Source organism: Cervus elaphus, chromosome 30, assembly GCF_910594005.1.
Source record: "Cervus elaphus chromosome 30, mCerEla1.1, whole genome shotgun sequence".
Lineage (NCBI taxonomy): Eukaryota > Metazoa > Chordata > Mammalia > Artiodactyla > Cervidae > Cervus > Cervus elaphus.
This window is the reverse complement of record NC_057844.1, coordinates 16,197,146-16,212,795: the sequence shown is the minus strand read 5'-3', so window position 1 is coordinate 16,212,795 and position 15,650 is coordinate 16,197,146. Positions and strand designations below refer to the sequence as shown.

The following is a 15,650-nucleotide window of genomic DNA, read 5'->3' as shown; positions in this document are numbered from 1 at the left end:
AACAGTAAAAACTGATAAACTGAGCTAAATACACATTGTGGAATACAGCAAGGAAAATGAATAAACTACCACTATATACAACATGGATTATCTTAGAAAACAGTGTTCAGTGAAAACGCCATGCCAAAAAAATAGCACATACTCTATGACCCTATTTAACATTCAGAAACAGGCAATGTAAAATATACTGCAGAGGAATGAAGGCTTAAATGCTAAAATTACAGGGGGAAAGTGATTATCATAAATGTCAATGATAAAGGCTACCTCTTTGGAGGAAGGAACCAGCCATGATAGAGGAAAGATATCCAGTAGTTTCTGAAGCTGGACATGTCCTATTTCAACTGCTTATGTTAATGAAGCCTTTTTCTATATTTGTTAGTTTCATTTTAATTTTTTTAAAATTATCTATATTTTTATTTTTAAAAATTGCCACTCTGAAAGTTTGGTAGTTTCTCACAGAATTTAACATACGTTACCATATGACCCAGCAAAGGACATTCTTGGGTATTTATCCCAGAGAAATAAAAACTTATGTTCACACAAAAATCTATACACAATGTTCATGGCAGCTTTATTTCTAACAGCAAAAGACTGGAAACAACCAGAAGGAGTGACTAATTAAATAAAACCATGATATATCCATCCTATGGAATAGTCAGTGACAGAAAAGGAATGAACTACTGACAAACACACAGCTTTTGATGAATCTCCAGGAAAGTTATTTCTCTAGGAAATTCATGTGAAAAAAGCATTTACATAACATTTATGATACTTTTTAAGTGATAAAATTATGGAAATGAAGAATAGATCAGAAGTTGCCAGGGGATAAAAATGGCATTGGGGTGAGCAGGGCTTGGGAGTGGGAGGAACGTGGTGTGGTTACAGAGGGTTAACACAAGGAGTCTGCGGGGATGGTGTTTTCTGTATAATGATTATGGCGGTGGCTACAGAAAACTACATGTGATAAAGTAACACACACATAAACAACTCTCACAATTCAGTAACAAAAAACAACCAAGTTTAATTAAATATGGGCAAAGGATCTGAACAGACATTTCTCAAAAAAAAAAAAAAAAAAAACCAGGTCAACAAACACGTGAGAATATATTCAACTCATTAGCTATCAGGGGAATGCAAAGCAGACCCACAATGAGAGCACTGTACACTCACTACGAAGAGTGTAATCAAAAAGACACACAGTAAGAGGTGCTGATGAAGACGTGGAGAAATCAGAATGCTCCAAATACTGCTGGGTGGGATAAAAACTAGTGCAACTGCTGTGGAAAACAGTTTTTCTAAAGGTTTAACATATAGTTACCATGTGAGCTACCATTTTACTTCTAGGTAAATACTCAAGAGAAATGAAAAATTCACAAAAAGACCTGTGAGCATTCACAAATGCTCACAGCAACACCATCCATAACAGCCAAAAAGGGGATAGAATCCAAACGTCCACCAACTGATGAATGGATAAGTAAAATACAGAAAAGCCTTACAATAGAATATTATTCAGCAATAAAAAGGAGTGAAGTACTGACTAATGCTAAAAGATAAATGAACCTTGGAAACACTATGTCAAGTGAAAAATGCCTGTTACAAAAGACCAAATATTACATGATTCCATTTATATGAACTACCCAGAATAGGTAAATCTGTAGAGATAGAAAGCAGATTAGTGGTTGCCTACGGGATGGGGGTTTGAGGTGAAAATAACAAGTGACTGCTAATAGGTGTGGGGTTTCTTCTTTATAAAAAGAATTTTTATTGGCGTGTAGCTGATTCACAATGTTGTTAGTTTCTCCAGTACAGACAGCGTATCAGTTATGCATATATTCCCTCTTTTTTAGATTCTTTTCCCATATAGGTCATTGGGGTTTCTTCTTGAAGTGATAAAAATGTTCTAAAACTGGTTGTGGTGATGGGTGCACATCTCTGCAAATACACTAAAAAACACCAAATTGTACCTTCCAAATGGATAAATTGTATGCTAAGTGAATTACAGATCAATAAAGCTCATCTTTTAAAAAAGGCAATATTATACAAATACTTTTTCATTTATAAGACCACTAAATGACATCACATTTACTTATAGACAAAATAGAAAATTTTAACAATCCAGAAATTCAATACAGTGTTTAAGCAGAAAAGATAATTTTTTCAGTTTGGAGCTATTTCTTATTTTATATTATTTTAAATAGGAAGGAATGTAGCAATCCTTAAAGAAGGAGCAGGATCCGAGGACCAAACTAATGTATGCACAGATAAAGTGATAAACCTGGGATCTGCTTTGCAGTATTCCAGCAGAGGAGAAGAGAGGTAAGGAAGGAAGATAAAAATCTAACAGGACTGGCTGTTTGTGGCCAGTTTTCCTATATGCATCTTGTTTTTAAATTTGCTTATGTATTTTCGGCTGCACTGGGTCCTTGCTGCAGTGAGCAGGCTCTCTCTAGTTGCAGGGAGTGGGGGCCCCGCTCTAGTAGTGGTGCTACTCACAGAGGTGGCTCCTCGTGTTGCAGAGCCCAGTCTCTAGGACTTGCAGGCTCAGGAGCTATGACATAAGGACTTAACTGCCCCACAGCATGTTGGATCTTCCCAGACCAGGAACTGGACCCATGTCCCCTGCATTGGCAGGTGGATTCTTAACCACTGGACCACCAGGGAAGTCCCTGTTGTTAATTTTTGAGGCTGAGTAATAAGTATATTGAGATTCATTTATTATTCTCTTTACTATGTTTGACCCCGGGATTCCCTTGTGGCTCAGAGGGTAAAATATCTGACCCGCAATGTGGGAGACCTGAGTTTGGTCCCTGGGTCGGAAAGACCCCCTGGAGAAGAAAATGGCAACCTACTCCCATATTCTTGCCTGGAAAATCCCACGGAGAGAGGAGCCTGGCGGGCTACAATCCACAGGATCACAAAGAGTCGGACACAACTGACCTCACTTTCACCATGTTTGCAATTTTCCATTAAAAACAACAACAACAAAAAAACATGGACTTTCTGGTGGCACAGCAGACAGCATGTTTCTAAAAACAAATCAATAATTATATTCTAATATATGATGTCATAATTTACTTCACCAGTTAACTTGTTTTTGGACATCAGGTTTGTCCAATTCCATTTTTACTAAGAATGCTGGATAAACAGGCCGTACATTACTTAATGTAGACTTAGTTGGACCATACACCTTGGGGAAGAAGGAAAAATCAAAGGAAGGAGTCGAGAATACAATTAAGGTGCACATTTTTCGCTTCTGTACCACCCTCTCTACCTGGTACTGACAGATATCCAATGGCCCCATGGTTACTTCTGGAGGTTTTTAGACAAACTCTTATGATGATAGTATATTAATCATCTCAGAAAAAAAGAAATAAATAAAAATATAACCTTAAGCACCAAACTTCCAAAGAACTGTTTTAAAATATTACAAAATCAGTTTTACAAAGATATCTATGGCTCTGCAGAAATGGTTCCACTGACTCTCAAATATATCTAAATTCCTACACAGTTTAGACAGCACTATAGTATCCTCCACAATGAGGCAGTGTTTTAAAATGGAAATTCTTACAAACTTGTATCAAATATATATCATCTAGTTAGATCTAAAGCAGATTAAACGTGTTTCTTACTATTCATAAAACATTACTATACTCAGGGAACAATCTGCATAGTCAATTAGACAGTATGTTAACCAAGACAATTAAAAACTGGTTTCAAATAGAGTTAGTGATTAACATAACTAAGAAAGACCTTAAATAGCAAAGCACTAGTAAAACAAATTCTTTTCACTGGAGGGTAACTGTGTAGAACAAATGATCATAAAATGTGAAATCCTTCACAAAAGTACTCAAAGCAAATTAAACTTTAGAATGACAAATATTCAAGTGCTACAGTATAAGAAGTACTGTGTACTGTACTGAATAAAAGTAATGAGAGATAATATGGAAAACAGCCACTTTTCGTAAATGAATGAAGCACTTGAAGAAAGTTAACAGCTGTCTTTTGAACAATACTTCAGCATTAGCAATAAGAAGATGAAATAGAAATGTACATAAAATATTTGTGGCTGCATGGCAACTAACTTCAAAATGATACAGCGTCTTTCTTGAGAAAACGGTAGCCCTTAAAAGGATTAACCCATTTGGAATTACATTACAGTTCAGTTCAGTCACTCAGTCGTGTTCAACTCTTTGTGACCCCATGGACTGCAGCACGTCAGGCCTCCCTGTCCATCACCAACTCCCGGAGTTTACTCAAACTCATGTCCATCAAGTCGGTGATGTCATCCAACCATCTTATCCTCTGTCATCCCCTTCTCCTCCTGCCTTCTATCTTTCCTAGCATCAGGGTCTTTTCAAATGAGTCAGTTCTTCGCATCAGGTGGCCAAACTACTGGAGTTTCAGCTCACAGTGCGTTTCACCCTAAGTCACAGTTACACTAACAGTGTTAGTCTTCACTGTCTCACTTCTCGATTCCCTAGCCAAATAAACTATGCGATTCCACCTCTAAGATGGGTCTGGTAGCCTTCAGGAATATTAACATTCCCTCTCCGGGAATTTTTTCTTTTAATCTCCCCTAACTTCAGATACAAAGGAAAATTTATAGCGTTTCTTACTCCAGAGGTGCAACATGAATAGTCAGACAGGATCTCCCAAATCACTTAAATATGTTTCACTTTTATCCAGACTCCTAGAGCAAAAACTACAGAGCTTATTATCATTCTGCCCTATGCCCAAAGACATACAACTTGGCTTTTTCTTATCTCTTCACTTCTTTCCATGGCAGGAAGGACATGGACACAGAATAACAAAAACTGGTCTCCAGTTCTACTTCTCAAAGGCATTCAGAACAATTTCCCTGCCTCGAAAAAAAGAGACTGAACTAAAATTAGGCAGTCTCTAATCCAAATGTTTTCTGAGATGGGGCAGGTAAAATAATTATGCAAAACAGCTAAGTATAATAAGGAATAATGGTTACTATCCTGGCCCTCTGAAGAAGAAATGCCTTGTCTAGAATCTCAGTATTCATTAAAAAAAAAAAAAAAAAACTAGCCAAATAAAATAGGCCTGCAGAGTGGGTTCATTTCTCATACCGGCAATATTTCAGTAGCCGTGTCTGTGTCACTCAGCTGTGTCCAACTCTGGGATCCTGTAGACTGTAGTCCGCCAGGCTCTTCTATCCTAGTAGCCATAACACACATCAGTTTGTGAGTTATATTTGTGAGTTCATTGCTAAACCCGATAATCTTTAAGCACTTCCTCTTCTACCTTTGAAATTTAACTAAAAAACAAACAGAAAAAGCGTGACAAGAGCCATGTTTGCCAAGTTAAAAGATACTACAGCTGGGAGGTGGCAGTTTCAACAGTCCAAAGCTTGCTGGTTTCTATTTTACTTTAATAATGAACCAATATATCCTTGAATGTCTTGTCCTAAAACACCTTTGGCCTAGTACTAAAACTCCCCTTCAGTATATGACTTTTTATTCTCCCAATATACTCTCCTTTTAACTGTGCAGCAGAGCCACCATCTTTGAATGTCAGAATTACCTTTATTAGTAAAATAAGGTCTCTTCCAACCAATATTCCATTACCACCACAACCCTGCACATGTGCAGGCACACACGCACACGCGCACACACACACACACACACACACATTCCCATTCAGAAATGGTCTGGGTCAATAGGCATTTCCCTCTCCACTAATAATGTGAGAAAATCACCATTTAAATGGCACTCCTCCTAATTCTATAAATTCAGCCAACATGACTCCATCGACTCAAGTATACACTACTTTCCAGTGACACGTAAACTACACGGAAGACATCACCCTGGGCTGCAGTCATTCTCGGGTTCCCAACCAAATGTCATATCATAACCCACAGGGTGAACTTCTGGAGAAACCAAACCAAGACAAAGACAGTACACTGCAACTCCACAGTTACTGTATTCAAGAGTTAGGGTGGGCCACGTGACTGGTGTCCTTACAAGAAGAAACTTGGTCACAAAGAGACACACTAGGGGTACATGTGTGCAGAGGGAAGGCCATGTAAAGAGGCAGTAAGGGGGCGGCCATCAGCAGGCCAAGGAGAGAGGCCTCAGAAGAAATCAAACCTGCCAGCACCTTCATCTTGGACTTCCAGCCTCCAGAACGGTGAGAAAATAATTTTGTTTTTTAAGCTACTCAGTCTGTGGCATTTTGTTATGGCAGCCCTAGCAAACTAATACAAGGTGATTTAATACCTGTGATTTAACTTTGTTGAACCAACTTAGAGAGCTGGCTGCTGGATTTTTTAGAAAAATGTATTTTCTTCTTGTGTTTTCTGCCTCCTCTGATAATAAAATTTTTAATGAAGAAAAGTACACAAATCATAAATTTCCAGCTTTGATGAGTTTTCACAAAGTAAACGTATTCATGTAACCACGACTCAGATCAAAACAGAAAACACTGGTAGGTAAGCTTTTTGAATTCATGGATTCAATACTGAATTGTCTAGACTAATCGCTTACAGATCTTGAGTAACTTTTTCCTTCCTAATACAGATTTTTTTTTTATCTTTCAAGCCTAAGTCTTACTTGACATAACCAATACCATTTAGAAATACTGCAATATCAGAAACATTAAACTTCTAAAGGACTAATAACATGTTAAGAAACCAACCAGAGTCATGGGTCATGGTTCTAGCATTTTATTTATTTATGTATTTTTCTTTTTTTCTTCTTTTTTTTAAAAGAGACACTGTGGTTATCTTTGTGAGACACATAGTCTGGTGAAGTTATCACATAGGCTCCAATTAATTTCTCTTTCTCCCACTTAACATCTTTTAATATTCTTTTCTGACAAGACTTTGAAGAAAGTACAGGCTTTGGTGGAAGTGAATGCCAGCTGAATCAGTGATGCAGTTAATTTACTTGAATTACTTTTCATGAATTTTACAGTATTGAAATAAAATTGTCCCCAACAAATGATAGTTTTTTCCACTAATGAGATACAGTGTATTGTTTTCCCCTTGCAGCTGTCTTCCTGAGTAAATTATATTCTAATGGGAAAGGTCTGTGGCTTTTAAGTAGTTATTTCAAAAAGCTGGAGAATACAGAGAACCACATAAATGAAAAACTAGGTACTGAAATCCAAAACAGAGGAGAGGCAGCAGCACCTGAGAAAACTCTACCAGCATCACAACCACAGCTCAGAGGGGAACTGGAAGAGCCCCGGTGAGGAGACGGGCAGGGCTGCGCAGCACAGCATTGCCCCGGGGCCTGCAGGGAGCTGGGGCAGAAGCCGGGTGAAGGGAACAGCAGCGTGACCCGTCATCCTGGTGGGAGCAGAGCCAGGTGAGGATGGTGGTCAGACCGGTGACCAGCACGGACGGGGACAGCAGCAGAAACAGGTGGTGACTGGAGGCAGTGACACAGCCATGAGAAAACTGACCCAAAGTCGCACCTCGACTCCCTGGATAAAGCCTTCCCGAACCTCAGGCTCGGGATATCTGGGTCAGTTAGTCTGCTTCATGTGCAGTGTCCCCAGAAAACACATTAGGGTCTAAAATCTCTTGGATGCACAGACCCCCCAAGAGAGAAGGCAGAGGATCAGAGAACATATCAGAACTCTCACCAAAATACTAGTGTGAGTATACATGGTCAGTTGTGAAGTATGATGTTAATTTAAAAAGGATTATAATACCACATTTGGTCCACAATTTTTTTAAAAGGGGTGTGTGCCAGGGAATTCCCTGGTGGTCCAGTGGTTAGGAGTCCAAGCTTTCCCTGTTGAGGGCATGGGTTCAATCCTTGATCAGAGAACTAAGATCCCATAAACCAAGCAGCACGGCCAAAGCAGGGGGGTGGGTGCCAAGGTACCCCTATAAAGACACCATTTTCAGTTCTTGAATAAAGAGAGAGCTACGGTTTACTATCTCTATCTTGGTTAGTATTCCTCCAGAAGCTCCAAAGGTTTCCAGGTAGTTTGTTGGTGAGGTGATCCCAGGAACCACTGGAAGAGGACTGGAGAAGAGAGACAGGAAGGGGAACGAAGTCATTAAAGAGCTGCATCTAGAAAACAGGCGCGGTTGCACAGCGCTGCAGACAGGAGCGGCGTTGTGCGGAGAACTCTGCCAGACGGCGCAGGACGTGCCGGGGCGACTCGACCCGAGCACTAGGCGAGCTGGGTACTCACCCACCGAGTCCTTTCCACACTGGCTCCCAGAGTGAGGGCTAACACCCTGTCATTTCTGACCCACCCTCCAGGCCAGCAGACGCAGAGAGTTGCTGAGGTTTAGACGCTGGCCGTTGTGCCCAGGAACGGCTAGGGCTGACGGATCGTGGGGGCGGGGGGAACACCCAGAGCATCTATGACACGTACGCCACAATTCCTAAACCACGGCCATCTGTCCCTAACTTGGGAATGTAAGGAACATCACCCTTCATCTAGAAGACGCAGAAAAGATACTGAGAACCGCTCCAAATCACCGGATATTTTCCCTTTGCTGAACAATATAGGTGCTCTTCTCAAAAAAACTGTTTAGCTATGATATATAACAAGTTACAAAGTAAGAAAAAAATCTACCAAATCCTCACAGTCATGAAGTTGTGTGTAGTTATATAAAAGAAACCAAAGCTGTAAATAACCCTGGGTGGTGTGCTTTTTTTCTCTGAGCAGGAGAAGGCTACAACTTCCAACCATAAAACATTCTCCAGAAAAGCTCTTTTAAAGGAAGAGGGGAAAAAATGTGAAAACAGTTATGTGTCTCTAGGGTTCCCCCCACCTTCTTCTTTTGGAATAGTTAATGATACAGTACAAGCAAGATACTGAAGGCTGACACATACACATGGTCCTTAAAATAAATTTTAAAAAAGATTGCAGCTGAATTTCTTTTCCAACGGTCTTTCAGAAAGCACACTTTCAGGGTTTCACCTCTGGCCGGGCCACAGCTGCCTATTTCTAACAAGTTGGTATAAACATGGAGGAATAAGGTTTTATTCCAGAATTTTAAAATGTTTACTAAGTCATTCTGCACTAAAGACATAAACTGACCTAACTTTCAAGAGGTTTATTTTAAACTTAAACTCAACCTAGATGAAATTGGTTTCTCTATTCTTCATGATCAATTTAATTTTTCAAGAAATTAATATTCTAAGGCTTCCCTGGTGGCTCAGTGATAAAGAATCCACCGGCCAGTGCAGAAGACATGAGTTCGATCCCTGATCCGGGAAGATCCCACGTGCCTCGGAGCGACTAAGCCCACGCGCTGCAACTAGTGAGCCTCTGCTCGAGAGCCTGGGAGCCGCAACCACTGAGGCCTGCGTGCCCTGACGCCCGCGCCCTGCGCCAAGAGAAGCCACAGGGAGAAGCCCGCACACCACAACTAGAGAGCGGGCCCCTGCCTGCCCGCAACTGGAGGAAAGTCCGCGCAGCAGCAAAGACCCAGCACAGACAATAAGTAAATAAATAAAATTATGTTTAAAAAAAAACAAGAAATTAATATTTTAAATTGAGGTTTATATACAAATTGTATGTCCCTACTGCTTTACCGAGATACACTAGCACATTCCCTACTCAAAGAAACTATATTGAATTAAATAACACCTTTAGTCCGGTCATCATATAAATTCTTATACTGCTTCTATTTTATTGTTAGTTTTTCTTTTAAAAGCCCTCTATTTCTTTAGAGTTTGGTCATATTGCATTGACAAGATCTTCTTTCTAAATGTATGTATTTTTTAACTTTAATTTTATGCAATCTGAAAATAATGCTTGACATTCAGTAAACATCACTTAAGTATTTTCCCCTCCAACAGTGTTACAAATTTCACATTGGTGCCTTGGTACATACAGCTCTAAAAATGATTTTCTATTCTGTCACTTCTTTGTCAGCCAAATTTCTCAAACAGTTCTGCAGAAAGATTGCTCCATGCCTTCACAGTAATACAAATGACTTGATGAATTGTATTTTCTCCAGTGGTACCTGTTCAAGTGGATAACATAGGCTATAAAATTGCAAATCACTGTGACTTCACATACAGCTGAACCATAAATCAGAAAACAGAACGTAAAGGGGGGGGGGAATCAAGAAACACTGGAGTATGAGCATTAAACAGTTTCCATTGGTGACATCTATGATGGTGTTTTGCAATTAATGCCCATTTTTTTTTTAGGTACCGTAACGCTACTATGCTTATGTATCTTTTTTTTTTTTTTTTATTAGTTGGAGGCTAATTACTTCACAACATTTCAGTGGGTTTTGTCATACATTGATATGAATCAGCCATAGATTTACACGTATTCCCCATCCCGATCCCCCCTCCCACTTATGTATCTTTAAAAAAGGAATCCTTACGGAGACATGTACTAAGAATTTAAGGGTAGAATGATATGTTGTGTGAAGCTGTCTTTAAAATAACCCTGTGAGGTACAAAGAACAGTAGCAGGGGAAGAGCTGAAACAAGACTGACCAAATGCTGATGTCTGAAGTTAGATGACAGGCACATGGAGTTTTACTATACTATTTCTCCACTTTCGCATACGGTTAAATTTTTTTCCACAATGAAAAGTTAAGCTGCAGGCCAGAAGGGAGGGGCAGGATATATTTAAAGTGTTGAAAGCGAAAAACCTACAAAGAGCAATCAACCCACAAGGCTCTCAATTCAGATTCCACAGCGAAATCAAAAGCTTTACAGACAAGTAGAAGCTGAGAGAATACAGCACTACCAATCCAGTTTTACAACAAGGCTAAAGGAACTTCTCTGGGTGGGAAACAAAAGATGAGACAGAAAGAGGAAGGGGGAGAAAAGACCTACAAAAACAAACCCCAAAAATTAAGAAAATGGAAACAGGAATACACACATTGATAGTTATCTTAAATGTAAACAGAATAAATGCTCCAACTAAAAGTTAAGCTAAAACCTCAAGAGCAGTCCCCTAAAAGCACAGAAATTTCTTCTGATACAACAAAAGGAAGAAAAACAGCAGCAGCAGGAGGGGCAGGGGAAGAACAGGAGAAGAAGATATTCTGCGCCAGGAGCACGCACCCAGGGTGACAGTCAAAAATGTCTCTGTGTGCGTCTCAGTCACTCAGTTCAACTCTCTGTGACCCCATGGACTGTAGCCCGCCAGGCTCCTCCGTCCACGGGATTCTCCAGGCAAGAAGACTGGAGTGGGTTGCCATTTCCATCGCCAGGAGGACTTCCTGACCCAGGGACTGAACCCAAGTCTCCTGCGGCTCCTGTGCTGGCAGGTGGGTTCTCTACCACTGCGCCACCAGGGAAGTCCTCAAAAATGTCTCCAGATGCTGAAAGCAGCCTCCCAGGTGGAAATCAGTGTATATACATAGTATGTAAACACAGCTTTATATCTGGAAAGTGGCAGGTTAAAACCATACTCAATTTGCAGACAACGATCAGACAAATTATTTTTGTTCCTGCAGGGCAAACCCAATAGGCAATTTACAAAGGAACTGAGGTTTGTAAGTGAAGCGACATATCATTTAGATAAAATCACAGTGATTTATAGACTTTATAAAGGCTTAGAAATAAAATGCAGCAGGAAAATGAGGGGTGCAAACATATTTGAAAAAAGGGAAATATCTTTTTACAAAAGTAATTTGTTTTTAATCACTGCTGCTGCTATTTAGTCACTAGGTCATGTCTGACTCTTTGCAACCCCATGGACTGTAGCCTGCCAGGCTCCTTTGTCCACGGGATTTCCCAGGCAAGAATGCTGGAGTGGGTTGCCATTCCCTTCTCCAGGGGATCACCCCCGACCCAGGGACTGAACCCACATCTCCTGCTTGGCTGGTGGATTTCTTACCACCGAGTCACCTGGGAAGCCCCTCTTAATTACCAATAGCACCTTAAAAAAGCTGGGTGAGTTTATACTATTCTACTTCAGCACGTGTTCCCAAATATAAAAGTTCATATTTTTCCCCATTCAATTTCTTTCTCTTTTTCAAAGCTGTCAGTTACTCACAAAATTAATTTTGCACCTACATTCTGAAAACCACTAGTATGATGATTAAGGGCACAGGTCTACCAGCTGCATGTTGGTCAAATTATATCCTAAGTAAACTCCGTTTCTCTCATCAATTAAATGACAATGGTTTCCACCTCATAGGCTTGTTGTGTGAAATAATTGCTAAGAAGTACTCAACACAGTGGACAAAATAATTGTACAACAGGTGGTTCATTTCTGTTAACTATCACTGCTTAATGACAAAAAAGATGTAAACATTAACAAAAAGCTCCTTCAATTTTCCTAAACCAAATAGTTATGAGAATGTAACATGATATAAGGTACTCTGTATCACAGCAAATACAACAAGACTATAGTTCAACTATAATTCAAAGAGATACGTGCACCCCCATGTTCGTAGCAGCACTACTCACAATAGCTAAGACATGGAGACAACCTAAATGTTCACCAACAGATGAATGGAGAGATGAAGCCCTGTTTACACATATACACTGGAATACCACTCAGCCACAAAAGAGAATGGCATAATGCCAGCTGCAGCAACGTAGATGGACTTACAGATTATCATACTAAGTAGGTCAAAGACAAATGTCACATGATATCATTCATATGTGAAATCTAAAAACATGATACTTATTTACAAAACAGAAAGAGACACAGAAAACCATTATACATAGAACTGGTAAGCAAGGTCCGACTGTGTAGCACATGGAGCTATGATAAACCATAAACCAAAAGAATTTTTAAAAGAATGTATGTGTATAAAACTGAATCATTTGCTGTACGGCAGAAATTAACACACAACATTGTAAATTAACACAACATTGTAAATCAACTATACTTCAAAAAAAAAAAATCTCAGAGTTCCATTTCAATGGCAACTAGCACTATGCAGATGGTGATAATTTACACAACAGCAAAATTCATGTAAAAGCAGTGATAAGAAAAAAAATTCAACAGAAGAAAACAGCTGTAGTTTGAATGCTATAAAGCACACAGAGATACACATAAAGGTTAATTCAAACCTCTGAAAATTATATAACTGATTCTCAGCACACAGGAAATGCACCAAGCAATATGATAACGTGTCTAGTGGTCAACCAAGCATCACATCACAGAGCACTGAACTAACCAGATTGGCAAAGAAAAAGTAAAAGAATCATTCATGCCAAAATAAAAATAAAATGAGCAAGAAATAAAGTAGGGAACAAAGGAATTTAATATTCAATTTTGAATCTCAAGCGTCTTAAGAAAAGGACTTAATTTTGAAATAAGAAAATCTATCCTTTGTCACTAACAAGCCATCTCACTTAAAATCACTCTAAAGAATACCTTTAGAATACCAGTAATTCTTAGGAGAAAATCAACTATTTCAACGCATATTTGCTTTAGCAAGCCCATGTGCTGTGTTCAGTGCTATATGAGACACCCTGGCGATAAGCATGAGACATGGTCCTCTGCCCGTAAGGCTTAATTCAGGGACAAAATGAGTGACACAAACCTTACTGCCGTCAAAGTCTGGATGAACGGAGTCAGCAAAGACCGGAGTCATAAGGGAAAGACGGCTACGACTGCAGAAAGCAAACCAACCCCTGGCAGAGGAAAACAAGGGAAGGAGGAGAGGCAGCAGGGTCGGGAGGCCCTGGGGAGGGAGAAGGGATTCTAGCAGCTGGGAGGGCAGAGAGGACGGCTGAGGTGTTCAGAGGACGGTGGGTTAAGTGGTATCAGGAAATGTGTATGAGGTTCATCCCTGGGGATTCGGTGGCTAAGACTCCGCACTCTCAATGGAGGGGCATCAAGCTTAGTCCCTCGTCAGGGAACCAGATTCCACAGGCCACAACTAAAACACACTGCACGAGCCGCAGTTAAGATCTGGCAGAGGCAAATAAATAAAAACGAATATTAAAAAAAAAACAAGAAGGAAATGTGTATTTCTACGACAGAAATGACCTGACAAGCAACTGACTGAATGTGAGTCAGAGCAGGCTCAGAACAGAACGATGTATTACTGACAGAAATGCAGACATATGGAGAATAAAGGAGTGAAGAAGTCAACTTGATTTTGTATCTTCTACATTTCAGGTGATGAGAAATCCAAGTGGACTGTCTGTTAAGACAACGAAGGATGGGACTGGACATCAGATGAGAGACTAGACCTTTGTTGATGTTACCAGGCTGATACAAATCTCTGTCAGCTCTTCCCGGGATTACTGCAACAGCCTCCAGCTTCCACCTTTGTTCTCGAGGAAATTAAATCACAAAAAGATGCAAAAAGGGACTTCCTGGTGGTCCAGCAGCTAAGACACTGTGCTCCCAATGGAGGGGACCCAGGTTAGATTCCTGGTCAGGGAACTAGACCCCACATGCTGTAACTAAGACCCAAAGCAGTCAAATGAAATAAAATATATATATATATATATATAAAAGAAAGGTGCAAAGAGAGTTAGGGAACAATGACATGAGACAGAAGGGCTGACATCAGGCACCAAAGACTTCCCGTGGAGTGTGCACCATCTAACGGCAACTTCGGCCTCACTTGCATTATCACAGCTCTACAGAGAACATACTGTACAAACTCCAGAAGCAGGACAGTCTTGATCCTTTTCCATATTCCTGGCAAGATAATCCTCATAATCCATATTCACTCTGGAGTACACTGTGACCCCAAAGGTGAATACAAGATGTTCAGAAAGAGCACAACACTAACGAAAGGATTCACAAGATTAAATGCGGAAGATTAATTTTGAGGATAACAAACCTCAGCTTTCCAAGTCACCGTCTTTTGTGTAAGTACCAGCAACGAGTCAACCTGATAAGAGGTAAAAAGTCTGAAACAGGGTGCAGTTTTCTACCAAGGAAGTACAAGTTTCCCCACCTCAAGCTTTTTTTTTTCAGACTCTGCTTTCTTTTTATTATCTTGGTGCCACGCCTCTTCCACTCCAAGAACAACCATAAAAGTAGAGAAAACCTCACAGGTTCAATAGGTCTTATTAAATCCAACCAGTTGCTAGACTGATTGTGCCTATGCTGTGCCCTGCACAATGAGGCACACAATAAATACTTATTGAATGGTTGAATCTTCTACAGGAGAAAATGCATCTGTTTAACATTCTCTACTTCCCGTAGTATTACACTACAAATTATGGCAACAGAATAATGAAGTAAAACGAACCCTGGTGGCTGATGGTACAGAATCTGCCTGCAGTGCAGGAGACCCAGGTTCGATCCCTGGGAGAAGGGAATGGCAACCCACTCCAGTATTCTTGCCTGGAGAATTCCATGGACAGAGGAGCCTGGTGGGCTACAGTCCATGAGCTCGAAAAGATCTGGACACAACTGAGTAACTAACAATTTCACTTTCCTTGACTTTAAACCACATGACAGAAAATTTACAATTTACCACTTCTTTAAATTCTACATCCAAGGGAAAAAAAAAACCCACTGATTTTCTGACATCAGTTTATGCAGATATTGGGAATCTAAGACACCACAGAAATTTGCTGGAGTACAGCTGACCCCTGAAGAACACGGGTTTGAACTTCAAGGGTCTACCTAAATGCAGATTTTTCTCAACGGTAAAAACCACAGTACTATTCAATCTACAGTTGCTGACTTCAAGCACACACCACTGCAAACATGAAGGAACCCTGGACACGAAGAGCCCACTGTAAACTATACCTGTG

The 15,650-nt window shown here is 40.1% G+C and overlaps 1 protein-coding gene across 1 annotated transcript in view; it reads right to left on the bottom strand.

Annotated features, from left to right (window-relative positions):
• Positions 1-15,650, bottom strand: part of GTF2F2 (general transcription factor IIF subunit 2) — a 130,078-nt gene that overhangs the window by 91,884 nt on the left and 22,544 nt on the right. The gene's annotated exons all lie outside the window — the stretch shown is intronic.